Genomic DNA, 21,673 nt, shown 5'->3' with positions numbered 1-21,673 from the left:
CAACCAAGGTCCCTGACACTTCTGCATCCAGATGACAAGCTGGCAGGGTTTCCTCTGTCCTCTTCACAAGCATCTGATCCTGCTCTTCCTAGACACACTGGTGACTGTACCTGCTGAATCACACCTGAGCCTCCATAGGAGCTGGGCACTGGCGCCTGCCAGCCTACCAGCCTGGACTGACGAGTCTGCCTTCCACACTATTCTGAGCTGTTGCTTTGCTCTATCGCTCCTCTGTAAAGAGGAGGCTTAGAGTCCGTCTCCCTGCCAAACACTAGGAACAAGATGTATACAGCCCTGGCAGGCGGGAGGTCCTCACAGAAAACATGACACTTGCATTAGTCCTCTGAGAAGACACTCAATAGACAGAGGTGACAGACAGACAAACCCAGGCCCAAGCAATGCAGAAAACGCGGCCTGACTGAGTGCGCATGGCGGTGGAGACTCAGCACAGTGGCCTGGGGAGGGAAAGGTCCAGGCAGCCATTTTTAAAGGACCTTCAAAGCCACATGGAACTTTTGAATGAAGTCAGAGTAATCATGGATGCTATGCAGACGTCTTCATACTCTCTCTGAGGCCTCTGTGCAAGCTCCTCTCATCCTCCACACTCTTCCCTCCTCACAGGGTGGCCAGGTCCATCCCATCATCCGGCCTCACACTGGCTTACAGTGATTGGGTGCTCATTAGATCAAGGTGTGACATTGTTTGGTGTTTCGCTCGGTGTTGCAGGTAACATAGAGATGAGGCTCAGTGAAAGTGTCTGGGGTATCTCTGGACATCCTGAAGAGTTGGCCTCTGCTATAGAGGCTTCATGAGTGTGACCGTTAGTCAGAGAGGCCAGGATGCAGTTAGAAGCCACAGTCTGCCCTGAAGGAGTTCATGGATGCCAACGAGGGGCTGATCAGGTGTGATTAGCTCTTACGTCTCAACCACTGTATTTGAGTCAGCACCGCTGGGGAGGCTCCCACCCTCAGAGCAGCGGGCATTTTAACAGGGAAAATTGCCTTCTGTCCATTCCTTCATGACAGGAAAAGCTAGGGAGATAGGATGTTCTGTTCCACCTAGCAGCCAGAGGAAGACATCATTTCAATTCAATTCCAATGATTTTGCCCTAGAAAATGGGCACGGCTAGCCGGTGTGTTCTTTGGAATTGGCAGCAGGGCCTGTCTGTCTGAATAGATGAGACATGAGATGTCCTTGAGAATAAATGTTCCTGCTGAGAGCCCCGGAAGGTAGCAAGAGACCATCAGGCAGGACTTTCGAGATGAGTAAGAGTGAGACTAGGCCATCCAGCCATGGGCAGCAGCAGCAGCAGCAGCAGCAGCAAAAAGATAGATGCACTCACCAGCAAGAAGCAAAGACAGGCAGGCAAGCAACTCCGTTTTTGTTGTTGTTGTTTTCTTGAACCTTTATCCCTGAGCCACCTTACCCACATAGGGGAGGGTCTTCTCCAGTCTCAAGGGAATAATGACCCTATGTCCTCTTCTCACCTCCATGCTTGTACACAAAAAGTACATGGACACACGCAGGCACGCAGGCACGCAGGCAGGCACAAAGAATCTGGCTGTCCGCAAATCCTGTTCACAGGGGCTGTGCATTCTGTTTTTTGTTCCGGATGCTTAACTCCCATTCATAAAGAAAGTGAGCATCCTACTAAGTGAGTTGCCTGCTCTGGCCTGCACCCAGCAGGAAAGCTAGCTGAGATATTTTACTAAGTCTCTGGGTGTTTCTTTAGTGGCCTGGAGGCACCAGCTCAGTGTCCTTCAGTCGTGCATTGAGACCACCTAGAAGCTTTAAAACACACGCTACCACAGCGATCCTGACACATGTGGGCTGGGGCATGGCTTGGGCACAGTGATTTAAGGTTCTAAGCCACACCTAGGCGAAACCACTGCACTATAAGAACCACCCTTGGAAGAATCACCCAACTTTTCTCAGTCTCAATTCTCCCTGCTTGAAAACTAAGAATTTAGATATGAAACCTACACTCTGGTGACAATTAAATACAGCATGTAAGCAGTATCTGCCGTCTTGACCACGTCTCTGAAGATGAAGTCGCAGTTGAGTTTTCTCACCGGTGACCTTGAGTTTCCTGTGGGTGACACAGGCCTGACCCACCCCCAACTGCAGTAGAGAGTATGACGCTGTGGCTAATGCAGTGGAGCATGGAGCCAATCCTTGGTAGGGACCCACGCAGGACTGTCCACGTGAGGACTGCACGTGGACCACCACGGCCCCAGGATATCTCCACTCTGCTTGGTCTCACAGGAGCCCCTTGTTAGCCTTGCAAGCTCGGGACTGTTTTTAATGTGGATGCCTACCTTGTCCGTCTTCTTTGTTGGAGAACTATTGATCTTTTGCCTTTCAAGCTTAAAGGGATCAGGAAGCAGAAGCCAGAGGCGCTCAGGGACTGCAAACCTTGCCTTTGCTTTTTTAGGCTGCTTAGCACATTGAGTGACAGTCCCCAGACTCTGGCATCAGATGGACTTTCATTGTTTGATGAGGTCATGAGGGTGACCGATAAAGTTTACTTTAAACAATGGGGGAGCGGGTGTTTCTGTTCTTCCTGGGAAAGGTTTCCTGGGGAAGGCCTCTTCTCCTCTTCTTTCCCCAGGTGGGTGTAGCCTCTTGGGGTGGGTCACAGTGGCAGCCCCTATAGCAAAAATTTTTAACCTTGACCACCATGAGATCTATCAGGATCCTTCTAACAAAGTAATTTTTTTTTAATGGCTAAAGGATACATGGTATCCTCGTTACTTTTCTCGCTATTATGACAAAATACTTGACACAAACAACTCAAGGAAGGAAGGCTTATTCAGGCTCACAGTCTGAAGCAGGAAGTCTTTTTTAAAATTTAATTTTATTAATTTATTCCGATTATAACTAAATTGTTATCCCATCACTTGTATCCTCCCGTTCCTCCCTCCCTCCTGCTTTCACCCTATTTCCCCTCCCCTAGGTCTAAGACCAAGAGGGACCTCCTCCCCCACTATATGGTCATAGGCTATCAAGTCTCATCTTGGTAGCCTGCTTATTTTTTCTTTGAGTGCCATCAGGCCTCCCCACCAAGGGGAGGTAGTCAAATATGGGGCAGTTCATGTCAGAGTCAGTCCCCGCTCTCCACATAACTGTGGAGAATGCCCTGTCCATTGGGTAGATCAGAGTAAGGATTCAATGTTTACTACTTGTATTGTCCTTGGTTAGTGCAACAGTTTGAGCAGACCCCCTGGGCCCCAATCCACCCATCACGATGTTGTTCTTGTAGGTTTCTAGGAAGTCTTGATGGCAGGCAGCTGGTCCCATTGGATCCAGTCAGGAGGCAGAGCCATGGTCGCGGTGCTCATCAGCTTTCCCGTGTTGACTCCAGCCTGTGGAACGCACTGCCCACATTTAGAGTGCGTCCTCCCACCTTAGCCCGATTTACAGAGTCCCTCACGGATGGGTCCAGAGTTTTGACTCCTAAATGAGTCTCAGTCCTGCTTGGCTGACAATCAATAGCTTCCACCACAAGAGACTAGTTTTACTGTGTATAGCATATTATCTAAATCTCAAGTTGTTTTTTTAAAAGGTCAAGTATCTCATTTGTTTTTTTGAAAGGAAGAAAGAGATTTTGGGAGACGCTGCCTCTGGGTGAGGCCAGGCTGATTTCCTCTGGAGGTTTTCTATCTGATCGTCTCTGCTTGCTTAAATACTTTGATCAAACATCTTTACTGATGAATTTTCCGCTTACAGTTGTGTGTCCTTCAGGAGTCTGTTTACATTTCCACAAACGGGTGTTGATTTTATCAGGTTAAGTTGTCTTTGCTGAGGACTGACAGGAAACAGAAGCACATTAACCCCAGCGAGACAGTGTGGAACGTGTCCAAGATCGCCGTGAGTCGCTCACACGGAGGAGGCTGGAGCCAAAAGTGGGATTTCCGGGAAGCAGTCCCCTATCATGATGTAAATTAAATCACTTTTTCCCCCCATCTCTTGGGCTTAAATTGTTGGGTCTTCCTGGACTACTTCAAAAGTATTTAAAAATAATTTATAGCTAGGGTAGTCATCCATTTCATCTCATTTACTGAGTTCACACATTGAGCTAAACAAGGGGAAGCCGGAGAGAAACCAACCATGAAAATTGTGTATTGTAATTCCAGGCAATGAGGCTAAGGATGGGTGTCATGGACGGCGAGGAGAGCAAGGACTGGTGGAGGGCAGATGTTACTTTTGTCATTAAGGCTGTACCTGCACACCTCTGACCCCTGCTCCCCAAGGCACAGAGCGGCCCCCTTGCCCTGGGTCTTGTTTGCAGGGTATTCATAGGCTTCCTGTGAGCTTCCCTTATAACTTAGAGGAGGAAACCCAGCGCTGGTAATGCCCGAATAATGCGGGAGGTAGGCATGCCTCAAAATGTACAATACAAGCACCCATGAGAGTGGTGAGCATACGGAAGAGCAAATGCTACTGTAAAACAGCCCTAGGGGGGGGGGTCCCAGGAAACCTTCAGAGGAATAGTGATAGTCCCTTCCTTCTACAGACTCCCCCTTTAGGAGGGCCCTTTGCCCCTCACCTTTCACTCCTCGCCAGGGTTTTGAAACTGCATGTATGCAGATGGCTTAGCTACAGCTCCAGGGTAGCTGCTGGGACTGAGCTATTGGGCTCCAGCCCTGGGGCACTTGCCTTCCTTCTGTCTTTGTGAAGCTCAGCCCAGCTGCTTGCTTAAGTGTAGGGCTGGAATTCTCTGGGCACTGAGTTCTCTGATTGGCAGTGAAGAGAGGGAGGCAGTGTGGGGAGGTCACCTTCAGTAGACCAGCTTAGTAGAGTCAGCTTAGAGCCAGGAGCTGTGCCGACCTGTGGCCTGCCATTGTAGCAGCAGGATGGCCCAGATGTCACTGAGGTCCTGACAGCTCCTTGCTGTATGGCTTCTGAGGCCTCTGAGGAAAGCAGGAAGCGCCTCCCTGAGGGGAGGATTGTCCAGCAGTGTGCTTCCACAAGGGCTCCCGTCAAATCCCAGAGTCTCACTGAGAAGCTCATTATTCCAAGAACAACTCAGAAGTACCTCCAGAGAAAAATGCGTTTTTAAAGATCTAAAAGTGTTATTAACTCACAGCCCTGAGTGCTCAGACAGCCGGTGGCGGCTTCTGTGGGTTGTGCTCTTGCCGTAGGATTTTCATTAGAGTTCAAAACCACTCTGATCATCAGGCGAGATCCATGGCAGGGCAAAGAGCCAGCACCGTGGGGCCTGAACTTCGGGGGAAATTTTAAAGCTTGCAGACACCAGGAGCATGTATCGCCTCTTGTGTGTATAAACCTGAGGCAGGGGAATTGCCCTGATATACAGGCCAGAGAACATGAGCGTGAATGGAGGGTCGGCCTGGCTCCTGCTGCAACGCCCACATGCTAAGCGCTCCTGTACGCGCACTCTTTGGATCACTGAGTGCTAACTCCATAAGAGGAGTGTGTACCTTGGGGCCCTCTGGCTCTGCAGGTCCCAGAGAGGTGGTGCGGATCCTCAACACTATAAGAAAGAGTGTACAGAAAGAAGACGCACCATCAGTGTCACAGCCACTCCTTGTGGCAGCAAGTGTGGCTCTGTTGGTTCTCTTGTTCCCACTGCTGCGGGATGCACAACTCTCGTGGACAATGGCGAGGAGCAGGGGGAACCGCCTACCACTGTTTCTATCCCTGGCCAGGAGCACGCTCTGCTGCCTTTGCCCAGGCTGGGGTCCCCATAGCAGAGACCCCACCAAGGAGAGCTTGCGGTGTGGAGACGGCTATAGCAAGACCATGGCCAAAGCTGCTGGAGGGGTAGGAAGGGCCGGTCATATTTACAGATCATTTAGGCAGGCAAGTTTCGAGTTAACCCCTCAGACAGGATTTTAATTCTGCCCTAATGACTTTTATGCCCTGTCCTCGCCACACAGCCCTCATGTCTTCCTCATCAGATGGCCGCCAAGCTGGCTTGACCTTGACCAGTCCAGGAACTAGACCTGTCTTCTTCAACGGTGCGCAGTTACACCTCCGTTTCTATCTTAGTTTCTTTTCCCAATGCTTTGATAAAATAAGGGGGCGAACATTCATTCTGGCTCATGCACCGCTTGTGCAGTCCAGGATCCCCACACGGGAAAAGTGCTACCGTCGTGGGCGGGTCTTCCCAGGTCAGTTAAAGCAGCGACGATACACCCTCCCCACCCCCGACATCCTGCGATTCTGGTGACTCTGGGCGGTCAAGCTGACATCACTAACCATTGCAACTTCCTTGCTCTAAGACTAGGATTTTGTTGGCAAGCTGGGACAATGTCAACTGTCACTCAGGTTCTACGTCTCCGGAGTCCCTCTCCGCCACCTCTGGGACCACCTCTTTCCCCTCCTCTGTTTTTGGTCAAAAGAATGCGAAGAATCCCTGAGTCTCCTCCATCCTCTGCTTCCCACACACCGCTGGTCTCTTTGTAAATTCTAAATGACACAACTAGTTTAATTTTCCCGACACTTTCTGTCCTCTCTCTGCTGCGTCCGTTGTGCCCACTAAGCAGTTTGCTACCTGCTTGACCAGAGCATGCCCACCTGCTGTGGAGGGGTTCGCAAGGCATTGGCGTGACTCCTGTTTGTGAGAAGGTAAAGCCCTGCCTGCCCCACGCTGAGGAGGAATGAAAGGATGAGAGGAAAAGGCCACGCAGACACGTGCATTCCTAGGGAGGGAAAGAGCTTGTGGGCTGCTGACTCCTTGTGTCACTAGGCCCACCCACCACATTGTGAGGCAACTGATTGTTCCAGAACTGCTCTCCAAGGGTGAAAGAAACTGCCTTGTTCCACATCTTTAATCAGACAAGAAAAGGAACACCGTCATTCCAGAATTTGAATTTGGTCGCATGGTAAGCCATGAGATACAGGTAGCAGTCTTCATTTCCTGAAAGTGGGGGCCCCTCATTTCTTGTGGGCTGACCTTTCAAACTGGCAGTGTCCAGTGGGCCCGTCTGTGCTGCTGCTCGGCACTGTGAAGCCTCCGCATGGCTCACGTGCCCTTGGGGTGTGGTCAGTGCAGCAGAGTTGACTTTTTTTTTTACATTAACTTTTTATTTTTTAAATGTTCTTTAAATAGTTTATTCAGATTACATCTCAATTGTTATCTACTCACTTGTATCTTCCTGTTCCTCCTCCCTCCCTCTTTCACCCTACTCCCCTCCCCTAGGCCTGTGACAGAAGGGGACCTCCTCCCCCACCATATGATCACAGCCTATCAGGTCTCATCTGGATAGCCTGCTTCCCCTTCCTCTGAGTGCCACCAGGCCTCCTCACCAAGGGGAAGAGGTCAAATAGGGGGCACCAGAGGTCATGTCAGAGTTAGTCTCTGCTCTCCACACAACTGTGGAGAATGCGCTGTCTGTTGGCTAGATCTGAATAGGGGGTCTAGGCTTACTGTGTGCATTGTCCTTGGTTGGCACAGTAGTTTGATGGTTTTCTTGTAGGGTTACTAGACCTTCTGGATGCTACTATTTCCCCATTCTCCCATACCACTCTTACCTGGAGTCCCAATAGGAAGTCTCAGCATCTGTCACAATCCCCCACTGAATGTAGACGCTCAGAGGACAATTGGGCTAGTGTCCAATTGTAAATGAGTATACACCATGTGTATCTTTCTGGGTCTGGATTACCTCACTCAGGATGGTCGTTTCTAGTTCCAGCCATTTGCCTGCAAATTTCGGGATTTCCTTGTTTTTGATAGCTGAGTAGTATTCCATGGTATAAATGTACCACAGGGTCTTTATCCATTCTTCGACTCAGGGACATCCAGGTTGTTCCCAGGTTCTGGCTATTATGAATAAGGCTGCTATGAACATGGTTGAGTATACGTCTCTGTTGTGTGCTGGAGCATCTTCTGGGTATATTCCAGGGAGTGGAATAGCTAGGTCTTGAGGAAGCCCTATTGCCAATTTTCTGAGATAGCACCAGATAGATTTCCAAAGTGACTATACAAGTTTGCACTCCCACCAGCATGAAAGAGTGTTTCCCTTTCTCCACATCCTCGCCAACATATGCTGTCACTTGAATTTTTGATCTTAGCCATTCTGATGGGTGTAAGATGGAATCTCAGTCATTTTGATTTGCATTTCTCTGATGACTAAGGACGTTATGCATTTCTTTAAGTGTTTCTCAACCATTCGATATTCCTCTGTTGATAAATCTCTGTTTAGCTCTGAACTCCATTTCTTATTTGGGTTACTTGGTTTGGTGGTGTTTAATTTTTTGAGTTCTTTATATATTTTGGATATTAGACTTTTGTCACATGTAGGGTTGATGAAGATCTCTTCCCAGTCTGTAGGCTGTTGCTTTGTTCTATTGACAGTGTCTTCTGCCTTACAGAAGCTTCTCAGCCTCATGAGGTCCCATTTGTTAATTGTTGACCTTAAGGGCTGGGCTGTTGGTGTTCTGTTCAGGAAGTTGGCTCCTGTGCCAATGAGCTCCAGGCTCTTCCCCACTTTTTCTTCTAACAGATTCAGTGTCTCTGGCTTTATGTTAATGTCTTTAGTCCACCTGGACTTGAGTTTTGTGCAGGGTGAAAACTATGGATCTACTTGCATCTTTCTAGATGTAGACATCCAGGTAGTCCAGCACCATTTGTTGAAGATACTATTCTTTTTCTATTGCATAGATTTGCCTTCTTTGTCAAAAATCGAGTGTCCATAGGTATGTGGATTTATTTCTGGGTCTTCAATTTGATTCCACTGATCAACGAGCCCATTTCTATGGACTTGATTCCATTGATCAACCAGCCTATTGCTGTGCCAGTACAATGCAGTTTTAATTACTGTTGCTCTATAGTACAACTTGAGCTCAGGGCTGGAGATTCCTCTGAAAGATCTTTTATTGTACAAGATTGTCTTGGCTATTCTGACGTGTTTTTGTTTTTTGTTTTTTGTTTTTCCATATGAAGTTGAGAATTTATCTTTCTAGGTCTGTAAAGAATTGTGTAGATATTTTGATAGGGATTGCTTAGAATTTGTAGTTTACTTTGGTAAGATGGTCATTTTTTTACTATGTTGATCCTCTTGATCCATGAGCACGAGAGATCTTTCCATCTTCTGATATCTTCTTCAATTTCTTTCTTTAGAGACTTCAAGTTTTTTTTTCCATACAAGTCTTTCACTTGCTTGGTCAGAGTTACACCATGATGTTTTATATTATTTGTGGCTATTGTGAAGGGTGTAGCTTCCCTAATTTCTTTCTCAGCCTGTTTATTATTTGTATATAGGAGGGCTACTGATTTTTTAAATTAATCTTGTATCTGGCCACTTAGCTACCCCATTGTGTGCAGGAGGGTGTGTGGACCCCCTGAGTGCGCACAGAGCCCAGTGTCTGCCCACCCACCCGTGGACAGGCTGAGTTGTGCCTGAGTTATGACCCTGGCCCTTGAGGAGCTGCTGTGTGAACTCGGGCAGACTCCTCAGCAGCTGATCACTGAGTTTTGTGTCAAGCAATTTGACTAGTTCCACCATGAAACACCCAGCCACAGGTAAACGCAGAAACCCGTAAAACAAGCAAAACCCACAGAACAAAACTCAGGAAGGAATGAAGAAGCCCCTGTCCTGGACAGAGCTCACTATAAAGTCTCTTATTTACCTGGTGACCCTGGTGGTTCATAAGCTGTCGGGGAACCACCTTGAACACTGTAAACCTGTTCAGACATTAAGTGGCCTGCCCTAAGAGCACAGGACTGCAGGCCATCAGTGGAGGATTTGTATGCAGTCTGCCATGTGGTCCCTCACCCCAGCATCCTACCCCCTCACAGCCTCCTTGGACCCCTTAGAGGACATCAGGCCACTTCCCAGAGGCTCCCACAGAGGAGCAGGCTGTGGGTTGGAGGAAGGTGTTAATGGACACAGCTCAGCTGTGAGCATCCTCCCAGGAGAGTGTGTGAGACCTTATAGCTCCCGGGAAATGGGGCTGTTTCTGGGTTCTGAAGAGAATGAACTTTATAGTATTTGCCTTCTGAACTTTCCACTCTTTGAAAATAGACTATGTTAGTACATCAAAGGAGGCCTGTCTTAATTACTGTTCTGTGCATGGGTCTGTGCCCTAAAACAGATGTCAGTGAGACCCACTGGAAGGCCAAGCAGAGGCCTCGGATGTGGGGACATAGAGTTGTCCTGGGAGATAAGAGAAGGCTTCCTAGAGGGACTGTGAGTAGCTGCCTTTTTCTTTGAAAAGCACCAATTGGCCCAATGGGAGGCTGCATGTTGCATGCTGGGAAATGAGGTGTGGCAAAGAGTATTGCTTCAATAGGAAGCTTCCTTTCACATCACTCTGTTTTACATGCAGCTTACAGATGCTCTTGTTTGTTTTTATGGATTGTTTAAAGAAAAGCCAGTTATCAGTCACGGAGGCCAGCAGGGAAATGAACCAGGTACCACAGGCTCTCAGCCAAAGCTAACGTCCCTAATAGGCAAAGCCTAGAATGGGGATTCAATTCAGGGAGATGGAGAGGAGCCAGGCCTTGCTCCCCAAAGAGGGCACCAGGCCTAAATTACCCACAGTGTATGCACAGCTCAGCAGAAGCCCAGGTGGCAATCCTCAGAAAAAGCAACAGGCACGCTGGCCTCTTCCATCATCCATGAAAGGGTGAGGGACTGAACAAAAAGAAATTGGCTTAACTAAGAGTGGGCCAAGGCTGACTTCCATGATCCAAGGGCTGCAGTGGACAGAACCAAAGGGAGTTCCAGAGCCAGAGGCAGCATGCATGCGAGGGACCAGAGGAGATCAGAGTGTTGGCGAGCACAGGCACATGGCGAGGCAGGTGCTGCTGGCCACAGCCTGACGAGAGCAAGTTAGGGTTGTGGAGCAGAGGGCAGAAGCCTCGAGGTGATGCCTGGTCACCCTGAACTAGAGGAGGCAAAGACCCGCATCACCTTCTATGTCAGAACAGACCTCTATGTTGGACTGTTGAGCCCACCGATTTGAGCATGGGGTCCATGGGATGAGTAGGGTTTGTAGAACAGAGGACAGGACAAAAAGGAGGCCAGGAGGACAAAAGGCCTGCTGTTCCCTAGCCATGTAGCCTCAGACAAGGAATTTCTCTGTGCCTCTTTCTGTAAACAAGATTAAGGATACCTGCCCCACAGGATGCTCACAAGGACCAACTTTCATAGCAAGTGTGCAGTGCACATCTCTGTCTCCTGAAAGGTATTTCCCTAAGGCTCACCCAACAGACAAACGCTCTCTCGCCTGCATGGTTTCAGAGGGCCCCAGGCTGGGAAAAGCCTCTCACGCTGCCTGCGCAGGAGTTGTTTGTGTCGACCGTTTTTCCATATCTATCCTTCCACCCATCCCTGCCTCCCGAGTAATATATACGCCTCTAACCCGAAGGCCGGTGCTCAGCCAGTTTAACTACGTGTGGCGCCTCTTAAGTCTGGGTTCATTTGTTACAGTTTCTATAACAAACAGAGACGTTTAAATCGTGGTCTCAGTCTGGGAGGCTAACGTCCAAGGTCAGGTGTCTGTATGGTTGGTTTCTTCTCATGGCTGAGGGAGAAGCTCGCTGCTGGTTCCCATCCCCCACGTCTGTCCATTCTGCTGGTTTTCTAGGGATCGTTGGGATTCAGGAACTGGTTTCTGCTGTGTTACCCTGAACTCTGGCCTCATCACCACTACTACCTTCCCCATGGGAACCTATATGTTCTTCTCTTCCTGATGCAGACCCTGCGGCTCAGGTTAGCTCCTCCTGACCTCAGACCCTGTGGCTCAGGTTAGCTCCTCCTGATGCAGACCCTGTGGTTCACATCAGCTCCAACTGTCAACTTAACACAACCCAGAATCACCCAGGAAGAGAGCCTCAGTGACGGATTGCTCACATGTTCTCGCCTGTGAGCATGTCTGTGGACGTTGTCTTAATTAAGTTAGTGGATGGGGGAAGGCCCAGCCCAGTGTGGGCAGCACCATTCCCTAGGCAGGAGTGGAAGCCAAGCTGATGCCAAGTAAGCCTGCATGCATTCGTGTCCCTCTGCTGGGGTGTGGCTGGCTGTGATGTGGCTGGCTGTGATGTGGCTGGCTGGCTGTGACGTGGCTGGCTGTGGCTGGTTGTTTCAGGTTCTTGCCTTGAGTCTCCGTGGTGGCAGACTATGATCTGGAGTTGTAAGCCAAATAAACCTTTTTTTTCTGAGCAGTGCAGGGGAGAAGGTGTGAGTCCACTGTCTCTCACGTGGCCATGACTTCCTGAGCCCCTAAACTGTGAGCCAAAATCAAGCCTTCCGTCACTAAGTTGGTTTTGTCATGTGTTTTGTCCCAGTGACAAGAAAAGTGAGTGGTGCGCCAGCCTGGAACTGGAATCTGCAGCTGTGACTTTCTGGAACTTAGAAATGAAGTAGTTACTGTCATCTACCACACTGTATCACTTTGAGTGTTTGGTGGCTCATTTTGTCCAGGATATAAAAGTGAGGCAACAGTGTGCCCTCAGTGCACACTCTGCCCATGAAATTATACCAGCTGTGTTGTGGGCCTCCACTAAAAATGCCTCCCTGACCCTGTCCAGAAAATGCAGCCATGCTAATGGGAACCCGATTGGCAGTTGGGACTTTGATGTCACCCAGCAGAGACTTTTCCTTTGGAGGTTGGGAGTGTGGATATTTCAACCATACCAGTTAAGTCCCTACTGTCCTAGCAGGATATCTTCCCAGGAGAGCGGCACCCTAATCTAAATGATGTTATATTTCAGCCTGCAGCCTTGAGCATCAGGCTTTGAGCCTTGGTAGGAGAGGGGATGCCAGGTGGACAAAGCCAGGCTGTCTGTTCCCCTTGGAGAGAGGAAGGGATCTGCACACAAGCTGTGGCAATCAACAAGCTTAAAGTGGCAGTTTACAGGAACCATAAATAGGAGAACGGTTAATGATGGCTACCGTGTAAATACAAGGTCTAGGGATGTTTACTGTTCCATCAAACATCCAGCAGCAGAAGGGAAGCATTCTGTTGCTGTGTGGGCCTGAGGATTCCTGGGTGGCCGTAGTTTGCATGAGCAGAGAAGAAAGTGTCATAGGTCATATGTTTGTGTGTGTGCACATACACATGTGTGTGTGAGGGAGGAGAGAAAAGGAGAAAGGGGGAGAGAGAGAGACAGAGACAGAGAGAGACAAAGACAGAGAGAGACAGAGAGATAGAGAGACAGAGAGACAGAAAAAGGGAGAGAGAGGGAGAGAGAGAGAGAGATGGGGGAGGGAGGGAGAGAGGGAGAGGAGGAGGGAGGGAGAACACTAAGCCCTGGAGCTCTGGGTTGTGCAGGGTGCCTTGAAACCTCAACTAATATCCTTCCTGTCCACACAAAGCTTGCTCAGGAAGGAAGGGGTCTCTTCTCTTCCCTCCAAGAGACTTGTCCCCTGAGGATGCTGCCTTTGTAGTTGGTATCTGGCTTTTCAGGCCCTGAGAAGGAAGCGTCTAGAGGGCTCCCTGACACTTTCCTCTTTGCATGCATTTTCCATATCCCTGAGTGACTCACTACAAAGCAGATACGGAAATGTCCACTCACCAGCCACAAGAAGTGAAGGAGGGGAGAAACAGGCCTCTCACGCTCATGACGCGTATCTGACTGAGAATGCTGTGTCCATTCATTCTGCAGACATTTATTGAGCACTTACTGAGCACCAGGGATTCTGCTTTTATTGAGAACCTACTGAATGCCAGGAGTTCTGCTTTTATTAAACACCTACTGAGTGCCAGGGGTTTTGCTTTTATTGAGCACCTACTGAGTACCAGTGATTTTGCTTTTATTGAATACCTACTTAGTACCAGCGATTTTGCTTTTATTGAATACCTACTGAGTACCAGCGATTTTGCTTTTATTGAGCACCTACTGAATGCCAGGGATTCTGCTCAGCCCTGTGGGAGATGTAGGCACAAATTAATCCTGTATGAGGAAACAGACCTCAGAGCCTTCTTATACCATTATTAAATACATACATCATGTGTCTGCCTCAGGCAGCTGGCAAAGACTGGAAAGAGCTCACATATTCTAGTCAGAGGCAATTCAAAGCAGAAGCTGTTTGAAAAGGGTTCTGCTTCTGGCTGAAGTGATCAGGGAAGGCTTCATGGAGGAAGGAGCATTCCTCAAGCTTCTGTGGCAGAGGGAGGGTTGGAGTCTGTGGTGGGGGCTGAGGGCAGGAGCAGCCTGGGCTGAAGGAAGCAGGCGCAGGGTCCAGATGGGCTGAAGGTAGGAGAGGGACGTGGAGTCTGTGTGGAGAGGAAGGCCTCAAAGGCTGGGTGTCTGGGCCTGGACGTGTGTCTGTACAACACATGATTGTGCCTACGTGGGAGTTGCCATGACTTGGGTCACATATCAGCCTGGTACCTTGGCCCACTTGGGTGTGTGGTGGCTGCTCAGAAAGCAGCCTGTTTGTGGGCTCTGGCAGTTTGCCTGCATAGCTGAGCCGACATTCCGAGAGGCAGCAGGGAAGGTGCTTGTCTTCTCTCCCCAGGACCAGATGCTTGGATCTAGGCTAGGGCTGGGGGCTTTTAGGAAACACTGCTGGCTGGGGTGCTGCTGCAGCCAGGTAACCTGGTCCATCCCCATGCATCCACAACCCTGTGCAGCCAGCAGCTCCCAGAGGACACACACTGAGCTCTGCACCTCTAGCTCCCTGGCCTCTTTATTGACTTTCTAAAGAGCAGAGCGGAGTCTGGCTGCCACTTTTGCTGAGCAATCCCTGTCCTTCAAGAGTGCTGGATGTAAATAGCCCTCTCTGGGAGGAGACTGGGGTCAGGCCAGGATGAATGCTTGTTACAGGCTGACTCATGGGTACCCACTGGTGACATAGGTTTCCTGGTTCTCTGTGCTGTGGAGGGCCAGGAACGCTGGGCGTGTTGGGGATCCTGCCCACCTGCTGTCTGCCTGGCTTCTCTCCCTACCCATCCTGGGCCTGGTGCACTTATTCCTACCAGACCCCTTGCAGATGTTGGTCCAGCAGTGATATACATGGAATCTGACCTTGGTGCTTTTCTGTACCAGTCACCATGTGTACCTCAACGCATGCCCATTCAAGCACACGTGTGCACGCACACACACGCACACACACATGTTTACCCATATATATGTCATACGCATACCTGTGCATACACACAGCCCACATACACACACATACCTGTACTTGCACATATATACACACTCACATACAACCCCACATACATACACACACCCATTCATCTACACAATCATACACATATATACCTGTACTCACATACATACTCATATACCCTTTTATTACAAAGAAGCACATACCTGTACTCAAACACATCTGTGTACACCCTACATACATATGCACACTCATTCATACACACAGTCGTACACACATACTGATATATAACCCCCTCACGCCCCTTTCTGTACACACAGCCATATATACACATACCTGTATTTGCACACATCTATATAGACAATACACACCTATACACATATATACACATACCTATGTGTACATACATATATACACACATATACATACTCACACATGCTCATATACACCCACAAACACATGCACACCTCCACATAATATACAAACACATACATATCTGTATTCACATATACATGAAACATCTTTCCTACATATATATAATATACACATTCATATACACACCCACACATATATACACATATGCCCATCTACACATAGACATAATTGTACTCTCACACCTGTGTACACCCCCACAAACATACACACAGCCATACACAGCTATACAATTATACATACAAGTACACATACTCACGCTCATATAGACCCTACACATATGCATACAAACAGATACACACAGCCATACACACATACATATCTGTATACATATACCCATACATACTTCTGCCTACACATACACAGATGGCCATGGACACACACACCTGTACTCACACACACACCTGTACTCACACACACACACCTATACTCACACACACACCTGTACTCACACACACACCTGTACTCACACACACACCTGAACTCACACACACCTGTACTCACACATACACACCTGTACTCACACACACCTGTACTCACACACACACCTGTACTCACACATACACACCTGTACTCACACATACACACCTGTACTCACACACACACCTGTACTCACACACACCTGTACTCACACACACACCTATACTCACACAACACCTGAACTCACACATACACACCTGTACTCACACACACACCTGTACTCACACACACACATACACACCTGTACTCACACACACCTGTACTCACACATACACACCTGTACTCACACACACACCTGTACTCACACATACACACCTGTACTCACATACATACCTATACTCACACACACATACCTGTACTCACACACACACACCTGTACTCACACACATCTGTACTCACACACACCTGTACTCACACACATCTGTACTCACACACACCTGTACTCACACACACCTGAACTCACACACACCTGTACTCACACATACACACCTGTACTCACACACACACCTGTACTCACACACACACCTGTACTCACACACACATACCTGTATTCACACACATACACCTGTACTCACACACATCTGTACTCACACACACACCTGAACTCACACACACATCTGTACTCACACATACACCTGTGTCACACACACACCTGTACTCACACACACCTGTACTCACACACACATCTGTATACCCCTCACAGATACACCTGCTATTTCCTAGACTGAATTCCCAGAAAATGGGGAGCAGTTTTCTTCTTTGTACCCAACCTTCTGCATGGGGCCTGGCATAACTTGGGCTCAGTACATTTGTCACATATGAGATGACAGAGCAGGACAGTCAAGGACCTCCTCCAACCCTCCAGGTATCTTGTCATTGGCTGGCACTCCCTTGCACCTACCTTTCCTCATCAACAAAATGAAAATAGCAGTTCTGCCCAAGGCGGGCGACAAGAACTGCCCACTGCTTGGTTCAGCCAGCCGGTAATGCTGTGTGAGAAGAATCCGGCTCCCAGGGCAGGATGCCTATTTCTGTCTGGGAAGCTGGAGGGCATCAGTGCCTTGCTCTGGGCCTCAGTTTCCCCACACTGAGGAGCCATGCTGATGGGCAAAAGGATGGAGTCTGGACACCAGCACTCTATCTTTGGCCCCCAGTTGGCGCCTTCACCTGTCCAAGTCTCATTTTCCACATGGGGCTGGTGAGAGCAGTTGGAGCTGACTCCACACTGAGGAAAAGCTTGTCCTGTGGCATAGGAGTGAGAGAAGCAAGGGTCCTGGGGCCACAGAGCCCCGTTACCTGAGTGCTTGCCTTCTGCCTTCTGAGCCACATGAAACTGCGGCCACCAGTATCTAGCTCTGGGCCAGGGTGGCTTTGGGGCATCTCTGGACCAGCTGCAGGACTCCCTGAAGCCACTGAAGAGCTTATCACTGACACAGACCACTCTGTTAACAAAAGCCCACTCATTGCAGACCAGTGGTTTTGTTGGTTTGGTTACAAACCTTTACAGGTCACTATAGTGAGGCTAGAGCCCCAGGAAGAGGCCTGAGGTCCCAGAACCTTCTCTGCAATTCAGGTGCTCCAGCAAGAACAGCAGGAGGCTGCAAACCGTGGGAGAGCCCAGAAGGGAAGGCTTAGGGCAGAGGGTTCCTCTCCACGGGGCTGGCCCGTCTTGCCTCTCTCAGGCCCTCAGCAGCTGCCGTCTCTAATCCCTCTACCCTCAGCCTGAGAGGGAATGACAACTTCTCCAAGTGAAGTAAATGCCCATCTCTAGAGCAGATGCCACCTCCAGCCTCCACCCACCCACCCCTCCCCAGCCTCTTTCTGCCCCAAGTCCCAACCCCTGGCTGAGCATGGGGAGACCAGGAGCTGGGGTCTGCAGCAGGGTGGAGAGACGGCTCTGGATTAATCACTTGTGGGAAGACAGGTCCTGACCAGCTGCTCTTCCTGTCTGGAAAGAAGTGAGAGGCTAGATTGGATTTAATTAGACAAAAGTGGATACTTGTATATGCAGCTGACCATTAGCTGGTTAAGGCCACTGAAGGCATGGACTTTGAGAAAGAGGAAAGCAAGGGGCCATGGGATCCAGGGACCTGTCTCCTGCCCCTTGACTCCTGTGTATTCGTTCAGGGGAAGATGGCTTGCTTCCTACCCTAGTCCCAAAGGAGACAATATGTGTGCCAGGCTCCTGTCGAGCAGAAAACACCAGCAAAGGCCAGTTGTCTGTTGCTAGTGATGGGTGGAGGCACCACTGTCTGAACAGGGTGCTTTGGAAAGTAGAGACCCCTTATGGCTCTAGCCAGGGGAGGAAACAAAAGATCAGAGACAGGAGTGGCCTCGGAAGGATGGTGTCAGGCCCACTGGAAATTCACATGATAACCTAAACACCCTAATGACCAGGAAGCCATGGTCCCTCCCCCTATTGAGGCCTGGGGCAGGCTACTCCGCCTGTCATCCTGACTTTAGACTCCTTGGCTGAGGGCAGGAAGGACCCTTTCCATTCAAACTTGGCCCCAGAAGCTTCCCACCCTTGACCCAAGGGGCTTACATTATAATGTCTGCCCAGCCAAGGGCGCCTCTCCCTGTCTGGGTGTTGCTTCCTTAAACTAACATCTGAGTGTGTGATAGCTCCCGAGTGATGTGTCATCTCTTAAAGTGCTGCCACTTGACAGGGACGTTCCTGCATTTCATCTTGGAGCACCATCTCTCCTTGCCTGGCTCAGCTAGCTGCTGGTCTGTGTGCTGCTTGGGGCTTGGGCTGGTCCCTAATGTGATAAAACACTGAGATGAAAGTTCAGGGAAGGGCACCTGAACAGTGACTATTACACGTAAAAGCCAGGTGTTACCGTGGGCACTTGCTGTGTGCCCTTGCATGTATGGCGCAGGGCAAGGTTAGGAAAGCAGCTTCTATGCCCTCAGCAGCAGCACCCATGAAGAAAACCCAAATGAGGTCGCATGCAGGCTAACTATGTGTGCAGCGCATGCATATGGCACTCACATACACCCTTTCTTTTCATGCTTACAGTCACGCTGGGAAGTAGACATAGACCCAGTGTACAGATTGGGGAAATGAGTGTTTGGAAGGTTTCAAGGATTGTTGGAAATACTGAGTGATGTGCTTGCTTTCCTGTAGAAGAATTCTACCCCAGCAATATAGCTGCTCTGGCATGGGATCACATCCAAAGGCCTAGGCCTGTGTGATCTGACTGGAATACAGACATGCCTTCAGTATGCACCTTAGTCCAAAATAATAATATCTATTGAGGGACAGACAGAGTGATGAATCAGAGAAAGATCTGAAGATCTGACAGAATGAGTCAGAGATAAGATACATCCAACCCTCAGAGAACAGACAGGAAAGAGAGGCTACTTAAGAGCAGAGCATGGGGGTGGGAGAGAGGGAGAGAGAGAGGGAGAGAGAGACAGGGAGAGACAGAAGGAGAGAGAGGGAGAGACAGACACAGAGAGAGACAGAGAGGGGGGAGAGAGAGGGAGAGAGAGAAGGAGAGAGAGAGGGACAGAGAAAGACAAAGGGACAGAGAGAGGGAGAGAAAGAAAGAGAGACAGAGAGAGGGGGAAGAGAGAGGGACAGAGAGACACACAGAGACAGAGAGACAGACAGAGACAGAGAGAGATGGAGGGGAGAGGGGGAGACAGAGACAGAGAGGGAGAGAGACACACACCGAGAGAGGGACAGAGAGAGAGGGAGAGAGAGGGACAGAGAGAGGGAGAGGGTGAGAGAGAGAGAGAGAGAGAGACAGAGAGACAGAAGAGAGAGAGGGAGAGAGAGACTGAGAGACTGAGAGAGACAGGAGAGAGACAGAGAGGGAGGGACAGAGAGAGAGAGAGGGGGAGAGAGACAGAGACAGAGAGGGAGAGAGAGACACATACACAGAGACAGAGGGAGAGGGAGAGAGAGAAAGACAGAGAGAGATGGGGAGAGAGAGAGGGGGAGGGAGGGAGGGAGAGAGAGCGCACAAGGAGTTCATGGAGACTGTACAGTAGAGTTCAGTTCAATTACATGCAGTTGAGGTCATGTAGTTCAGTGGCAGTTTTTCTAAGCAGAGCAATTTAATGGGAAGTGGAGAGAAGCCAGTGTGAATCAGTCAACTTGAGCAGAGTTTTGAGGCAGAACAGCTGGTTGAACCAGCCAGCCAGAGTTCAGAGGGAAAAAAATAACTAGAAAGGGTGAGTTTATTCTTCAGTAAGTCTCAGAGCCTGAAAACATTTTTAAATTTTAATTTACTATAATTTATTCATATTACATCCTGATTGTTATCCCCTCACTTGTATCTTCCCATTCCCACTCTCCCTCCCTCTTCCACCCTATTACCTCTCCCTAGACCTCTTACAGAAGGGGTCCTCCACCCCAACATATGGCCACAGCATATCAGGTGTCATCTGGATAGCCTGCTTCCCCTTCCTCTGTGTGCCACCATGCCTCCCCACCAATGGGAAGTGATCAGATCATGACAGAGTTCATGTCAAAGGCTGTCTCTGCTCTCACAACCATGGAGCATGAGCTGTCCATTAGATAGACCTGAACAGGGGGTCTAGGTTTACTGCATGCGTTGTCCTTGATTGGTGCAACAGTTTGTACAGGCCCCTGTGAGTCCAGACCTGCCTGCCTCGATGGTCTCCTTGTGAGGATCCTGAGCCCTCTGGGTCCTTCCATTTCCTCCATTATTCCATACCACTCTCAGTGCTCGACCCAGAGTCCAGCAGCAAGTCCTAGCATCTGTCCCAATCTCTGGCTGGGTGGAATCTCTTGTTGGGCTAATATCCACTTGTAAGTGAGAACACACCACGAGTGTCTTTCTGGGTCTGGGTTACTCCACCCAGGATGATCATTTCTAGTTCCATCCATTTGCCTGCAAATTTCAAGAATTCCTTGTTTTTAATAGCTGAGTAGTATTCCATTGTGTAAAATGTACCACAGTTTCTTTATCCATTCTTTGGTTGAGGGACATCTAGGTTGTTTCCAGAGTCTGGTATTATGAGTAAAGCTGCTATGAACATAGTTGAGCAAATGTCCTTGTTGTGTGGTGGAACATCTTTTGGGTAAAGCCCAGGAGTGGTGTGCCTGGGTCTTGTGGTAGCACTATTCCCAATTTTCTGAGAAAGTGCCAGATTGATTTCCAAAGTGGTTGTACAAGTTTGTACTCCCACCAGCAATGGAGGAGTGTTCCCCTTTCTCCACATCCTCGCCAGCATGTGCTGTCACTTGATTTTTGATCTTAGCCATTCTGATGGGTATAAGATGGAATCTCAGAGTAATTTTTATTTGCAGTTCCCTGATGATTAAGGTTGTTGAGCATGTATGTGTTTCTCAGCCATTTGATATTCCTCCTTTGAGAATTCTGCTTAGCTCTGTGCCATATTTTTAATTGGGTTATTTGGCATGGTGATATTTAATTTCCTGAGTTCTTTATATATTTTGGACATTAGCCCTTTGTCAGATGTAGGATTGGTGAAAATCTTTTCCCAGTCTGTAGGATGTTGTTTTGTTCTGTTGACAGAACAAATTTTGCCTTACAGAAGCTTTTCAGTTCCATAAGGTCCCATTTATTAATTGTTGATCTTAGAGCCTGAGCTATTAGTGTTCTGTTCAGGAAGTTGTCTCCTGTGCCAATGAGCTCCAGGTTTTTCCTCACTTTTCCTTCTAACATATTTAGTGTGTCTGGGTTTATGTTGAGGTCTTTAATCCATTTGGACTTGAGTTTTGTGCATGGTGA

The 21,673-nt window shown here is 48.9% G+C and overlaps 1 protein-coding gene and 1 long non-coding RNA gene across 3 annotated transcripts in view; one reads left to right on the top strand and one right to left on the bottom strand.

Moving 5' to 3' along the window:
* Positions 1-21,673, top strand: part of KCNH1 (potassium voltage-gated channel subfamily H member 1) — a 306,029-nt gene that overhangs the window by 262,046 nt on the left and 22,310 nt on the right. The gene's annotated exons all lie outside the window — the stretch shown is intronic.
* LOC311607710 lies at positions 2,389-11,961 on the bottom strand. Its single transcript, XR_014782711.1, has 3 exons — positions 11,826-11,961; positions 10,510-10,604; positions 2,389-2,650 (listed from the first exon to the last, which is right to left on the bottom strand). It is a non-coding gene; the product is annotated as an uncharacterized lncRNA (long non-coding RNA).

The sequence above is a fragment of the Acomys minous genome (genome assembly GCF_964271855.1).
Source record: "Acomys minous genome assembly, chromosome: 1".
NCBI lineage: Eukaryota > Metazoa > Chordata > Mammalia > Rodentia > Muridae > Acomys > Acomys minous.
Note: the sequence above shows the minus strand (reverse complement) of the source record. Positions and strands in the feature narration are given on the sequence as shown.